Raw genomic sequence first — 16,378 nt, forward strand, 5'->3', positions numbered from 1 at the left:
CTCGGGGGAACGAGAGCTTCTGAAGCTGCCTGAACCGGTAAATTAAATGGGGATGAAAACAATGGAAAGCGGCGTACAAGAGAGGACAGGAAAGCGCTATAGGATCCAGCGCCTTAACTGTCCATAGGTAAGTAGCTAAGGTTCTTAGCTGAGTGTGCCTTGGGTGGAGCATCATTACTTACCTAGAGGGTGGTGCTCCTCTTGTCTCCCGGTCCATTTGGGAATTTTCATCTTCTTGTTGGACTTGCAGTGATTGCAGTTTGTATGTTCCCGGGAGTGTTGTGAGCGCACTGTGCATGATGGGAGATGCAGTCCGTGACTGTGAGTACAGAGTTGTGGTGAATTTGTGGACATATTTTTTTTCAAAAATGCACTACAAGGATAGTTTTTATTTATTTATTTATTTATTGTATTTATAAAGCACCAACATATTACGCATCTATACATTTAATGATTATTATACAGCTAAGTTGTACAATGACAAAGAGATTCTTAACTCCACTGTTTGTTGTTTTAACAAATATTGCATTGGCCTCATGGGGAGGAGTCCCACTAGGAGTCTCATGGGGAGGAGTCCCACGCCCAGATCTGTTTTGTCTATATGTAAACGATCCACTCACACTAGCCATCCTATTCTCAACACCTAACTCTAACCTCACCTTCATTGCACCAAATACTAACCCTCCTGCCGCTACACCTAACACTAGCCTGACTACCTCAACACCTACCATTAACGCCGCCTGCTGATTATCATAGCCGTGGCACTACTGATTGCACCAAATGTAATCTCCCTGGTGCATCACAGCCATAATTAATATGCCAGGCTATGGTGCTGCCAAGTGCAACATACTGAATGTTGGTTGCATTGAAAATAAGCACTACGCTTCTTTTATCCACAAGGGAGTGGCTGGGAGATCCATCAAAAATAAGTTATGAGGTTCCAGGATTTGCAGTTATGCCTCTGGTATGTCGACTTCAGGCCCGAACCTATTATGCGATTTTTATGACAATTTTTCCAAAGACCAGCGATTTTTTCATTGACGAGCAATTGTTTCCATAATCTCCAGATGTGGGTACAGGTGCATGGTTATGCAAATTAACTTTTGGCAACACGCGGTGATAATGATGATCACGACTGATCTTTAAGATGACTCTGCACAAAGTACCGTGGTCGCTTCACTTCCTGTTTTCATCCATCATGTGCAGTTGTGTGACGTCCTATATACCCGCCAGCAGGAAGATGGATCGGGAGTGCTCATCATCAGGGGACATCACTAGGATCCATCAGCATTAGATTCTTTGATGGAAAAAAGAACCATAAGGATGGCACATTCATACTCTTAAACGGTACCTGAGATAAAGAAGGGAAAAAATGATACATATATGGGGATTCCTCCGGTTCCTCCAGCCCCTTCCAGGCTTATAGCTCCCTTGCCGTCCTCCTCCACCTTTTGGTTCTTCTATAATTGGCCCTCCAGTCAGTCCCATTCAGCGCAGACCCACTCCGTCCGTGTGCATTCCCCCGTCCTGCTCTGGTAGCCGGGAGCATGACGGGGGCGCACTTCCGGGCCGTGCATGTGCAGTTGGCCCCAGATCAGACTTACTGAGACCAATTGCAGAAGAAGCAGGCGTGGAGAAGAACAGCAAGGGAGTGATCAGTCTGGAGGGGGCTGGAGGAAGCTCCAACTATTTATCATCCCCCCCCCCCCCCTCGTCTCAGGTTTATTTTAATCCACAGTAACAATCCACAAAAACAACAATAACAATAAGTGATGGCGGAAATACACAACACAAATGCAGTGCATTAAGAAAGAATTTTCTAATTTTCTGCTATACCAGGTTGCTATTCCTCTTATTCTTTCCTGCTCTGGGAAGATGGGATAGGCTGTATGTTTACCTTGCATTCCTTCCTGTCAACACTTAACTTATTTTAGAGCACCCCTATCTACTTTCCTCAAAAACTGCCTGCAGAAAGCAAGCGCTGTCATATGAATATCCTGTTCTAAATTTAGTGGCTCCCAGTTTACATCCTGCCAGCAATCCTGGAATCATATTTTGCTGCTGTTATTATTGTCTTCCAATTTTAAAGTTTGCAGAGGCTTCCCATTGCGGCATATACTGTATATCCAGAAAGAGAACTCCAAAACATTATCTCAGATCAAGAATCACACAATCCTTTTAGATTTGTCTTTTGCTTAAGAAGAGACAAGACAGTGAAGTAAAAATAAGTTTTGCAGCTTGTTTGAGAAAGGGGTCTACTAAATATTGTAGGAAACTCATCATAGATGTTTTGCTTTGATAAGCAGATAGTATTTTGACAGGTGTAAATAGTTACCATTTACAGAGGTATATACAAAGTCAAAATGCTCTATGGATCCAAGTTGGTATTCACAGCAGGCAAAAAGAGGGACGGTTCCCACATACATGAAAAAAGGGGGGGGCCTGGAAAAATATGTGATATTCTACTATTGGATTCCGATAGTAAATTTGGTAATCTTTACTGATATTTTACTATGGCTAAACTTAACACTACTCTCTCACAGAACTCGCCATTGCTGATGCCAAACCCAAAGTCCTCCCCTCCCCCCTGGTGGTGCCAAACCCTAAGACCCTGTCTGGTGGTGCCTAACCCTAAACTCCCCCTAGTGTTGCCTAACCCTAAGCCCCCCGGTACGGCGGTGCTTAACCCCCAGGTGGCACCTAACCCTATCTAAATTTGGATGCCCAGATCCACCATGTGGCCAAATATCCCTTCTTTGCCGCAAATTGCAGGTTTTATAATAGGCACCTTATGGCCAGGCCATCTGTCCTGCGCTGTAGGACTGTACATTGAGGGACAGTATTCTCGGGCCTGAGGTTCACTCACTTTATAGGCCGCTGCATGCTTGACTGGGTACGTTGATGCTCTGCCTGCCATGATGCTTCACACCTCCAAATCCCCTGATCTGTTGTGAACTGTTACCAGAGTGCACACCAGAAGGGGTGTAGTGTTGGTGGATAGTGGAACTGTATTTTAGAAAGAACATTTTGTCTGAAGCGCCATTTCTTTTGTGACTACCATTCACAGAGAAGGATACATAAACAGTTTAAAGAGACACTGAAGTCTCAAAAAAAGTATTTTTATTTAACAAATTGTAACGATCGGTGTCAGCAACCAGAGAGAGAATCTGATCCTTGGCGATCCGCAGTATCCCCAAGAATACAGATATACCCGATTATTGAGGATCTGCGGAATCGTCAATAATCAGATATGTCTAACCTCTAGACACCTGAGAGAGTGTAAGTGTTTGGTGCAACAGTAACAACTCTGAGTGAGGACCACCAGAGGAGCTGGCGGCCTGACTCCTGAGGAATTCACCCCTGACTGTGGGTGATATTCCTGTAGCCTGTGGACCCCTGAGCGAGGGACCGAGGCTGGGGTTGCAGGAAGCCCTGCTGCTAATATAAGGTCTTGCCCTGAACTGGGCTAACGAAATACAGTAGTAGCACAATCCTAGTCTTGGGTGTGAGGTCCGTATTCACAACACCCTGGAACTAGTCTGGAGCATAACATAAATGATAATACAATTCCCTAGTCTTGGGTGTGAGTTCCGTGATCATCAACACCCTGGAACTAGTCTGGAGTATAACATAAATGATAATACCATTCCCTAGTCTTGGGTGTGAGTTCCATGATCATCAACACCCTGGAACTAGTCTGGAATATAACACAAAGACAATACAGTTACCTAGTCTTGGGTGTGAGTTCCGTGATCATCAACACCCTGGTAGTGGTGCTCAGCAGAGCTCGAATATTCGAGTAGCTCGAATATTCGAGCTCTTTTTCAGCTATTCGAGCTCGGTATTCGAGCTCCGAATAGCTGGAGCTATTCGAATGGGCTATCCGAGTACACTCGAATAGCCCATTCACTATTCGAGCTATTCGAGCAACCCGGCGCTATTCGAGCTCGGTACCGAGCTCGAATAGCGTCATAGCCCAGATTGATGTCCTTAGAGCCAATCAGAGGGCTCCCAGGCCCTCTGACGGCAGCCAATCACAGAGGGGGACCCTGGCCAGCCCCTACCCTATAAATAGCGGCCGCCATGTTACGTTTCTCCGTCCTTGCCTGATACTTGTACAGAGAGAGAGTTGCTCCTTTGTGCTTTGGCTTAGCAAGTGCTCTATTGTGGTCATTTACCTAGCGTTTTTGCTCACCTACACCTGCCATATACACCTATATTGTTGTTAGTTAGATAGACATTGTATTTTAGTTAGTAGCTTGTGTGTTACATTAGAGAACTGCAGGCAGCTGCTGCAAGCTTACAGGTTTAGGCCTCAGGGGGGCCTTGCCTCTGTGGGCAGCTGTCCTCTGTTTATTTCTCTCATCTATACCAGTATTTCTGCTGTCCTTTACTAATAGTATTGTAGTTATACTGTACTAGGAGTAGGACACTCACTGACTGTCACTGTTTATAGGCTACTAGCTAGCTCCTGCGTGTGTGCACTCACTCACTGTCTGTGTGTACACACACTCTATTTCCTTCTGATTACTGATTGATTATTGTTAGTTGTACTTACTTACTACTTACTCTTACTGTACCCGTAGGGACACTCACTGTCACTGTTCATATAGGCTACTAGCTCCTGCGTGTGCGCACTCACTGTCTGAGTGTACACACACAACACACACTCTATTTCCTTCTGATCGCTGATTGATTATTGTAATTAGTTAGTTCTACTTACTGTTATTACTTACTCTTACTGTACTAGGAGTCTAGGACACTCAGTCACTGTGTTCATAGGCTACTAGCTTCTGCGTGCGTGCACTCACTGTCTGAGTGTACACACACCCACACTCCATTTCCTTCTGATCGCTGATTGATTATTGTAATTAGTTAGTTCTACTTACTGTTATTACTTACTCTTACTGTACTAGGAGTCTAGGACACTCAGTCACTGTGTTCATAGGCTACTAGCTCCTGCGTGCGTGCACTCACTGTCTGAGTGTACACACACCCACACTCCATTTCCTTCTGATCGCTGATTGATTATTGTAATTAGTTAGTTCTACTTACTGGTGTTACTACTTACTCTTACTGTACTAGGAGTCTAGGACACTCAGTCACTGTGTTCATAGGCTACTAGCTCCTGCGTGCGTGCACTCACTGTCTGAGTGTACACACACCCACACTCCATTTCCTTCTGATCGCTGATTGATTATTGTAATTAGTTAGTTCTACTTACTGTTATTACTTACTCTTACTGTACTAGGAGTCTAGGACACTCAGTCACTGTGTTCATAGGCTACTAGCTCCTGCGTGCGTGCACTCACTGTCTGAGTGTACACACACCCACACTCCATTTCCTTCTGATCGCTGATTGATTATTGTAATTAGTTAGTTCTACTTACTGGTGTTACTACTTACTCTTACTGTACTAGGAGTCTAGGACACTCAGTCACTGTGTTCATAGGCTACTAGCTCCTGCCTGCGTGCACTCACTGTCTGAGTGTACACACACCCACACTCCATTTCCTTCTGATCGCTGATTGATTATTGTAATTAGTTAGTTCTACTTACTGTTATTACTTACTCTTACTGTACTAGGAGTCTAGGACACTCAGTCACTGTGTTCATAGGCTACTAGCTCCTGCCTGCGTGCACTCACTGTCTGAGTGTACACACACCCACACTCCATTTCCTTCTGATCGCTGATTGATTATTGTAATTAGTTAGTTCTACTTACTGTTACTACTTACTCTTACTGTACTAGGAGTCTAGGACACTCAGTCACTGTGTTCATAGGCTACTAGCTCCTGCCTGCGTGCACTCACTGTCTGAGTGTACACACACCCACACTCCATTTCCTTCTGATCGCTGATTGATTATTGTAATTAGTTAGTTCTACTTACTGTTATTACTTACTCTTACTGTACTAGGAGTCTAGGACACTCAGTCACTGTGTTCATAGGCTACTAGCTCCTGCGTGCGTGCACTCACTGTCTGAGTGTACACACACCCACACTCCATTTCCTTCTGATCGCTGATTGATTATTGTAATTAGTTAGTTCTACTTACTGGTGTTACTACTTACTCTTACTGTACTAGGAGTCTAGGACACTCAGTCACTGTGTTCATAGGCTACTAGCTCCTGCCTGCGTGCACTCACTGTCTGAGTGTACACACACCCACACTCCATTTCCTTCTGATCGCTGATTGATTATTGTAATTAGTTAGTTCTACTTACTGTTATTACTTACTCTTACTGTACTAGGAGTCTAGGACACTCAGTCACTGTGTTCATAGGCTACTAGCTCCTGCGTGCGTGCACTCACTGTCTGAGTGTACACACACCCACACTCCATTTCCTTCTGATCGCTGATTGATTATTGTAATTAGTTAGTTCTACTTACTGGTGTTACTACTTACTCTTACTGTACTAGGAGTCTAGGACACTCAGTCACTGTGTTCATAGGCTACTAGCTCCTGCCTGCGTGCACTCACTGTCTGAGTGTACACACACCCACACTCCATTTCCTTCTGATCGCTGATTGATTATTGTAATTAGTTAGTTCTACTTACTGTTACTACTTACTCTTACTGTACTAGGAGTCTAGGACACTCAGTCACTGTGTTCATAGGCTACTAGCTCCTGCCTGCGTGCACTCACTGTCTGAGTGTACACACACCCACACTCCATTTCCTTCTGATCGCTGATTGATTATTGTAATTAGTTAGTTCTACTTACTGTTATTACTTACTCTTACTGTACTAGGAGTCTAGGACACTCAGTCACTGTGTTCATAGGCTACTAGCTCCTGCGTGCGTGCACTCACTGTCTGAGTGTACACACACCCACACTCCATTTCCTTCTGATCGCTGATTGATTATTGTAATTAGTTAGTTCTACTTACTGGTGTTACTACTTACTCTTACTGTACTAGGAGTCTAGGACACTCAGTCACTGTGTTCATAGGCTACTAGCTCCTGCCTGCGTGCACTCACTGTCTGAGTGTACACACACCCACACTCCATTTCCTTCTGATCGCTGATTGATTATTGTAATTAGCTAGTTCTACTTACTGTTACTACTTACTCTTACTGTACTAGGAGTCTAGGACACTCAGTCACTGTGTTCATAGGCTACTAGCTCCTGCCTGCGTGCACTCACTGTCTGAGTGTACACACACCCACACTCCATTTCCTTCTGATCGCTGATTGATTATTGTAATTAGTTAGTTCTACTTACTGTTACTACTTACTCTTACTGTACTAGGAGTCTAGGACACTCAGTCACTGTGTTCATAGGCTACTAGCTCCTGCCTGCGTGCACTCACTGTCTGAGTGTACACACACCCACACTCCATTTCCTTCTGATCGCTGATTGATTATTGTAATTAGTTAGTTCTACTTACTGTTACTACTTACTCTTACTGTACTAGGAGTCTAGGACACTCAGTCACTGTGTTCATAGGCTACTAGCTCCTGCCTGCGTGCACTCACTGTCTGAGTGTACACACACCCACACTCCATTTCCTTCTGATCGCTGATTGATTATTGTAATTAGTTAGTTCTACTTACTGGTGTTACTACTTACTCTTACTGTACTAGGAGTCTAGGACACTCAGTCACTGTGTTCATAGGCTACTAGCTCCTGCCTGCGTGCACTCACTGTCTGAGTGTACACACACTAAATTTACTTGTGATTACTACTGATTATTGTAACTGCTAGTTGTACTTCCTGACTGTTACTACTTACTTACTGTACTAGGGGACACTCACTCAGTCACCTCACCAACCAACCCACTCCATTAAAGTACCCCACTTTTCATCCGCCCTTTTAAAAAAGTTTTGTCTATACGCCCAAAACATTGAAGATGTCTGGAAGTGGCAGCCAGCGCGGTTTGGGCAAGGGGAAGGGCAGCAAGGGAATCAGGAGGAGAGGGAGCAGCATTGTGGCAAGCCGCGGCCGCGGGCGCGCCACCATGCACAGTTCCGCAGCAGCAGCAGCAGCGTCAGTGGCTAACATTCCTCCCATAGCCACTGGCCGTGGACGCCTTGGGCGCCGCCCAGCAGGAGCATCTGCAACTCACGCTGCAGAGACACAGCAGCAGCAGCGTGTAGCACCTGCTCCGATTTTCCTCCAGCCGGGTCGGAAACGTCCCATTGAGGAAAAGGATGCAGACACTGTGGTGCAACTCATGACGGAGGATGAGCAGCCCGCCATCAGCTCTGCATCCGAGGCCTCCACCCTCACCACCACCACCACCACCACCACCCCTGTTCGCAGCAGCCGCCCAGCAGGGTCTGGGGAGGAGGCCAGTTCACCGTCAGTCGCCGACCTGTCATTCAGCACTCTTTTGACCCCAGGCATGATGAGTCAATTGTCTGCTGTTGTTGGCGATTTTGAGGAGGAGATGCTGATGGGCACTTTGGGGGATGAGGGATTGGACAGCAAGACTGTGGCGACAGTCAAGCAGCCCATCCATGCATCAGGAGAGGAGTTTGGGGGGTCATCATCCCAGCAGGACATGTTTCAGGAGGGGGAGGATGATGGTGATGACCCGGTGACAGACAGAGACTGGGTGCCACCACCTCCAGGGGATGTCGTCCTCAGCAGCTCGGAGGAGGAGGAGGATGCGCTTGTGGGCCTTGCAAGGAGGCGCATCATTGCAAGCATTGGCAGCGTCCCACAGCCTGCTGGTGTCTCAGGCTCAGCAGCAGCAGCAGCAGCATCAGCCAGTACCACCACCAGCCGCACCCAAGCCCCCCCCCCAACCACCACAGGGAGACAGGCAGCAGCGCTTCCATGCCGTAGGGGGATGTTTCTGTCACCAATCTGGCGCTTTTTCACCATGCCCACTGTGTACAGCAAGTACGCCACTTGCAACCACTGTCAGCGGAAGTTGAGCAGAGGTGCAGACCCCTTAAAGTTCAGCACCAGCTCGCTCATCAACCACCTTGCGGCTTAACATTTCCACCAGCATGAGGAGTTCCAGAGGCTGAAGGCATCTGGTGCTGGCAGTGGCACCACACCCATCACTGCACAGCCTTCAGCAGCAGCAGCAGCAACAGCAGCCACCCGCCCTCCTGCTCCTCCAGCAGCACCAGCAGGAGTGCGGAAATGCACTGCTCCTCCCCCCTCTGCAACTCCTGCCGCCGACACTGAGGCCTGTTCTGGCAGCCAGTCCTCAGTGGCCTCCTCCGCTGTGTCTGCTGATTCCCGTGTCAGCAAAAGGCCACGCCAGAGCCTTTTGAGCGAGTCCTTCCAGGGGGTGGTTAGGGCTCTGCCTCCCAGCAGCCGTCGCGTGCGGCAGCTGAACGGCTTGCTGGCACGGGCCATGTGCTCCCAACTCCTGCCGTACACGCTCGTGCAGGAGGGGAGCAACATGCGGGCGCTGCTTGCTTGCGCAGCCCCAGACTGGCAGCTCCCCAGCAGACACTTCTTCGCCCGCAAGGCCATTCCTGCACTGCACCGCTTTGTGATGGCCAATGTGGAGCGAGGGCTGGAGCACGCGGTTGGTGAAAGGGTCCACGTCACCATGGACTCCTGGAGCAGCCGCTTCGGGACAGGCCGCTACCTGTCCTTCACTGTCCACTGGGTCAGCTTGGTGGAAGGGGGTGAGGATGGGAGAGCAGCAGCGGGCACAGCAGCAGCAGCAGCAACACAGTGGGTGGTGCCACCCCGCAGGGTCAGGGGAACTGCAGCGGGTTCCTCCGATCCTCTGCCATCCTCCGCCACACCTGGCCAAACCCCCCGCCTCAGCAGCAGCGTGAAGGCCCGCCACTGCCAAGCGCTGCTGCACTTGGTCAGCCTTGGCAAGACCAAGCTGACGGCAGCCCACGTGTTGGCCAAACTCCAGGAGCAGGAGAGGATTTGGCTGACCCCCAGAGGCCTCAGAGTCGGAGAGGTGGTGTCCGACAATGGGGCCAATCTGGTTGCTGCCATAGACAGGGGAAGCCTGACCCACATCCCCTGTCTTGCCCACGTGCTGAACCTGGTGGTGCAGAAGTTCCTGCGCACCTACCAGGGGATGGGCGAACTGCTGGAAACGGCAAGGAATGTTGTGCGTCACTTCCGGCGCTCGGCTGCAGCCTGTGCGAGCCTGGAAGACGTGCAAAAGGAGCTGGATCTGCCACGCCATCGGCTGATCCTTGACGTTCCGACTTGCTGGAACTCCACCCTGGCGATGTTGGAGCGTCTGGTTGAACAGAGGCACGCTGTCAAACAGTACCTTGCCCTGGCCACTGTTTCCGCAGCTCAGAGAAGGGACAAGACCAGCAACATCCCGTCCATCGTCCCCGATGATGACTGGAGGCACATGCAGCAGGTGTGCTTTGTGCTGGCTCCCTTCCTGCAGGCCACAAACATGGTGAGCAGGGACCATGCTATGGTCTGCGAGTGGGTGCCCCTGGTTTCTCTGCTGAACAGGGCCCTCGATGCTTTGCTGGAACAGGGAGCGGCAGCCTTGGACCAGCAGGAGCGGCAACCAGCTGCGCAGTCCACCTCTGAGGGGGAGGAGGAGGAGGACTTGGTGGAGGTCCCTGACCTGGCTGCTGATGAGGGGGATCAGCACAGCGCAGCTGAGTTGGTGCGGGGGTGGAGAGAGGATGAGGCGGCAGAGGAGGAGGATGAGGACAGCACTGACGTCGATGTGCCAGCAGACGTGGCCCGCCTCTTCCCAATGGCAGCGCACATGCTGACGTGCCTGCGCAGGGACCCCAGGGTGATCCAGATGAAGCAGAGGGAGGACATCTGGATCAGCATGATGTTGGACCCACGCCTCAAGGGGAAGTTGAGCCAGTTCCTGCCGCCTGCAGGAGGAGACCCAGCGCAACAAATAAGGAGCTTGCAGCAGGCCCTTGTTGAGCGCTTGGAGGAAGCCTTCCCCCAGCCTTCCACCCCCACTGTCCAGCAGCCAGCACAGAGGCAGCAGCAGGTGCCTGCATCCAGCAGCAGCAAGCGCCCCACAGACCTGCTGTCTCTCAGCCACGAGCTCTACAGGACTGTAGAGGCTCCGGCAGCAGTGACTAGAGAGGAGATGCATGCAGCAGCATCCTCCTCCGGTCACAGCCAGCGCCTGACCCGCATGGTGGCTGACTACATGGGGTCGTACAGCGGGCTTGACAGCGATGCCCCTGTTGATCCCATGGAGTATTGGGTCAAGCGCATGGAGATCTGGAGCGAGCTAGCGCAGTACGCCCTGGAAGTGCTGTCCTGCCCCCCTTCCAGCGTGCTGTCCGAGCGCTGCTTCAGTGCAGCTGGTGGCGTGGTCACCGAGAAACGCTCACGTCTGTCTCACAAGTCTGTGGACAGACTGACGTTTCTGAAGATGAACCAGGCGTGGGTGGAAGGCGAGTTCCTGGCCCCTGTTGTCGGCGAGAGGGGGACATGAACTGGCTGCCGGAACCATCGTTAATGTGCCTTACCACCCTTTACCACCTCCTGGCTCCTGCTCACTAAGCCAGCCTGGTTCACTTTGACTATTACGTCGCCTGCAGCCACACATTTTACACCTACAGTGGGCTGCTGTGTACTGCCCTTCTGCTGTCTGTCTGTGTTTCCCACTGCCAGGGTACACAGAATTACCTTCTTCTGCTGCCACTCTGCCACCAGCTATTACGTCAAACAATAGCTATATTGGTTGCAAAACCAAAACCAAACAAACCATTAAAAAAAAAAAAAGGTATTCTAGGTTTTTTGGCCCTCATTCTACGTGGAGATGGTAAAATTGGTCAACCAAAACTGATTATATTTAGGCACCTTTAGGCATCAGCAAAAAATACACAACCCAGAACATCACCAGGTATTTCCACCAAATATGTCTTGCATGACCAACAACTTCACACTCTCTACAACATTCACCATTGTAGACTGTTGACATGCAATGCTCTTGATGGAGCTTTTAAAAGTTTTGTCCTAGATTTCTTTCCAGGAATCCAGATGTATTTCTTGCTGGAGATCAGTTTTCCACTTTACTTGGGAGTTATGTTTGGAATCTAGATTAGGTGTAGCCAAGCTATCATATATAGCAATGAGTATTCCCTAGAGCCCGGTGTCAGGCATTATTCTTTTCTCTAGGGTTGAGGTGAGAGCATAGATGCTCTTAATACGTAGGGAAGTAACAAAGTGTGAGGTTTTTGAATACCTATAAAATTCCCCTTGTGATATATTGAGTATCTCAATTAGTTGCTGGAATGAGATTAATTTGTTCCATTTAACAAGCTAGGAGAAGCTTGTAAGACTGTTTGACCTCCAGCACTTGAAATCTCCTACATTAAAGCCTGGTACACACTTTCAATTATAATTGACCAATCAATGACCAATTTTCCCACCTCCATACAGTATAAGGGTCTACCTGCCCAATCTGCTCACAGTTTTCAATATCTCTTGACCCTCATACTACGTGAAGGTGGTAAAATTGGTCAATGATTGGCCAATTATAATCTCTTTATATAAATTCCGCGTGTGCGCACGCGGCGTGTGCGTGCGGGTGCAGCGAGCAGGTGCGCGCGCAGCAAAAAAGGGAGAGAGAGAGAGGCCAGTTCGGGAGGCACGGCCACAGCCTAGCCCCCTTTTTTAAACTGGCCTTAGGTCTAGTTGAATATAATAATCATAATTGAAAGAGCGTACCAGGCTTAAGACCTGGAGTGAAAAAAAAAAAAAACACGGTTAATAAGAATGGGACTATGTACTGGTGGCGATGAGCAGGATAATTTAAATTTAAATGCTAATCTGTCTATAGCTTTAGTGAATGAATTGTGAATGGACTTATCCCACCTCCCACAATCTTAAGGGGCCCATACACCTAACGATTTTCCCGCTGATATACAGCAGATTCGATCACTGTGACCGAATCTGCTGTGAAATCGCTGCACAAACGCTGACAGAACGATCGATTTTCGTCCGAAATCAATTGTTCCCATCGATCCGTCCATGCGGAAGATTTTTCTCGATCGCCGGCGGGTCGAGAGAGCGTCGATAGCGGCGTTCGAATGCCCGACGACCGACGCAATACAGTGGAGATACATTACCTGTTCTGGCCGGCGTGACTCCCCCGGTCTCCGCTCTCTTTTTCTCCGCGCTGGGCTCTGGGCTCCAGGGCTGCAGCTTCACTGAACTTCCTGTCCCGGCAGGAAGTTTAAATAGTAGAGCGCCCTCTACTGTTTAAACTTCCCCTGGACAGAAAGTTCAGTAAAGCAAGCCAGCCAGACCGGAGACCAGCGCGGAGAAGAAGACAGCGGAGATCGGGGGAGTCGCGCCGGCCAGATCAAGTAATGTATAGCTGGAGGGCAGGCGGCGGCAGCAGCTCCACAGATTGTGATCGGTTTCATGCTGAAATCGATTCACAATCTCTTTGCAGTAAAGGCAGCCATACAATCCCTCTCTGATCAGATTCAATCAGAGAGGGATCTATCTGTTGGTCGAATCTGATGGCAAATCGACCAGTGTATGGCTACCTTTATGCTAGGTACACACCATACAATGTTCTGTTAGATTTTCTGTTAGATTTACCTGCCAGATAGATAATTTCCAACATGTTGGAAATTATCTATCTAACCATCTACCTGTCTATCAATTAGGCATTGTTCTACTCAGCAGGCGATAACCAGAAGACAATGCATCAGAGATAATGACCAGTCTCTACCAGTACTTAAAGTAAGCCATACACTCGTTAGATTAGCAGCAGATAGATCATCAGATAGATTTCTGATCTATCTGATGTATTTAGGAACATTTTTTCCTAGGAACAGACTTCCAATAGATTTCAGTTTGAAATCTATTGAAAATCGATCTGATGACATTTGTTTGCCATCAGATTTCCATTACGTCCAATGCAAAACGATAAGCAATCTCTATCAAAAACGGCCACAAATCGATCGATTGGTAAATCGATTTGCGATCGATCGGCTGATAATCGGCTCAGTGTATTGGCACCTTAAAGAGGAACTGTAACATGAAAAGATCCCCTGGGGGGTACTCACCTCGGGTGGGGGAAGCCTCCGGATCCTAATGAGGCTTCCTCTGCCGTCCTCCATCCGTCAGGGGTCTCGCTGCAGCCCTCCGTGGAGTCCGTGCAGCGGTGACGTCAATATTTACCTTCCTGGCTCCTGCGCAGCCGCTCTGACGGCTGTCGGCTCCGAACTACACGGAAATACCCGATCGCCGTCGGGTCCGCTCTACTGCGCAGGCGCAAGTGTCCTGCGCTAGTGTTGGGCGAACATCTAGATGTTCGGGTTCGGGCCGAACAGGCCGAACATGGCCGCGATGTTCGGGTGTTCGACCCGAACTCCGAACGTAATGGAAGTCAATGGGGACCCGAACTTTTGTGCTTTGTAAAGCCTCCTTACATGCTACATACCCCAAATTTACAGGGTATGTGCACCTTGGGAGTGGGTACAAGAGGAAAAATTTTTTTAGCAAAAAGAGCTTATAGTTTTTGAGAAAATCGATTTTAAAGTTTCAAAGGGAAAACTGTCTTTTAAATGCGGGAAATGTCTGTTTTCTTTGCACAGGTAACATGCTTTTTGTCGGCATGCAGTCATAAATGTAATACATATAAGAGGTTCCAGGAAAAGGGACCGGTAACGCTAACCCAGCAGCAGCACACGTGATGGAACAGGAGGAGGGTGGCGCAGGAGGAGAAGGCCACGCTTTGTGAGACACAACAACCCAGGCCTTGCATGAGGACAAGAAGCGTGCGGATAGCATGCTTTGTACCGCCATGCAGTCATAAATGTAATAAAGATAAGTGGTTCAATAAACAGGGACCACGCGGCAACGCTAACCCAGCAGCAGCAGACGTGATGGAACAGGAGGAGGCGCAGGAGGAGAAGGCCACGCTTTGTGAGACACAACAACCCAGGCCTTGCATGAGGACAAGAAGCGTGCGGATAGCATGCTTTGTACCGCCATGCAGTCATAAATGTAATAAAGATAAGTGGTTCAATAAACAGGGACCACGCGGCAACGCTAACCCAGCAGCAGCAGACGTGATGGAACAGGAGGAGGCGCAGGAGGAGAAGGCCACGCTTTGTGAGACACAACAACCCAGGCCTTGCATGAGGACAAGAAGCGTGCGGATAGCATGCTTTGTACCGCCATGCAGTCATAAATGTAATAAAGATAAGAGGTTCCATAAACAGGGACCGGCAACGCTAACCCAGCAGCAGCAGCAGCACACGTGATGGAACAGGAGCAGGCGCAGGAGGAGAAGGCCATGCTTTTTGAGACACAACAACCCAGGCCTTGCATGAGGACAAAAAGCGTGCGGATATAGCAGCAATGCTTTTTGCCGCCATGCAGTCATAAATGTAATACAGATGAGAGGTTCAATAAACAGGGACCGGAAACGCTACACCATCCCAGATGTTCATTGGTCATGTTACTTGGTTGGGGTCCTGGAGTGTTGCGCAGTCATTTCCAATCCAGGATTGATTCATTTTAATTTGAGTCAGACGGTCTGCATTTTCTGTGGAGAGGCAGATACGCCGATCTGTGACGATGCCTCCGGCAGCACTGAAACAGCGTTCCGACATAACGCTGGCTGCCGGGCAAGCCAGCACCTCTATTGCGTACATTGCCAGTTCGTGCCAGGTGTCTAGCTTCGATACCCAATAGTTGAAGGGTGCAGATGGATTGTTCGACACAGCTACGTCATCTGACATGTAGTCCTTGACCAGCTTCTCCAGGCGATCGGTGTTGGAGGTGGATCTGCACGCTTGCTGTTCAGTGGGCTGCTGCTGCATGGGTGTCAGAAAATTTTCCCACTCCAAGGACACTGCCGATACCATTCCCTTTTGGGCACTAGCTGCGGCTTGCGTTGTTTGCTGCCCTCCTGGTCGTCCTGGGTTTGCGGAAGTCAGTCTGTCGGCGTACAACTGGCTAGAGGAGGGGGAGGATGTCAATCTCCTCTCTAAAGTCTCCACAAGGGCCTGCTGGTATTCTTCCATTTTGACCTGTCTGACTCTTTCTTCAAGCAGTTTTGGAACATTGTGTTTGTACCGTGGATCCAGAAGGGTATAAACCCAGTAATTGGTGTTGTCCAGAATGCGCACAATGCGTGGGTCGCGTTCAATGCAGTCTAGCATGAATTGAGCCATGTGTGCCAGAGTCCTACCAGAATCCTCATCATCCTCTTGTGAGCGTTGTGATAGTTGTTGTGATGCATCATAGTCGTCACCTTCCTCCTGGTCTGCTTCTGCTGACCATTCGCGCTGAATTGTGGAAGTCCAACGTGCACCGCTCTGGCCCTCGTCAGTGGTGGCATGAAATTCCTGCTCCAACTCCAGCTGTTCCTCCTTCTCTTCTTCGTCATAGCTGCTGGGGCCAGCGTTCCCTGAGGCGGATGGCCTGATGTTGGTACCATCACGCTGATCGTTTTCTCCTTCAGATTCC

At 49.1% G+C, this 16,378-nt stretch overlaps 1 long non-coding RNA gene across 2 annotated transcripts in view; it reads right to left on the reverse strand.

Annotated features, from left to right (window-relative positions):
- Nucleotides 1-382: 382 nt before the first annotated feature.
- The window catches only part of LOC137519625 (uncharacterized), a 52,310-nt gene continuing 36,314 nt past the window's right edge, over nt 383-16,378 (reverse strand). For both annotated transcript variants that reach the window (XR_011021043.1, XR_011021042.1), the window contains one exon: nt 383-1,351. This is a non-coding gene — a long non-coding RNA (uncharacterized lncRNA). The remainder of the gene's footprint in view (nt 1,352-16,378) is intronic.

Source organism: Hyperolius riggenbachi, chromosome 5, assembly GCF_040937935.1.
Source record: "Hyperolius riggenbachi isolate aHypRig1 chromosome 5, aHypRig1.pri, whole genome shotgun sequence".
NCBI classification, from domain to species: domain Eukaryota; kingdom Metazoa; phylum Chordata; class Amphibia; order Anura; family Hyperoliidae; genus Hyperolius; species Hyperolius riggenbachi.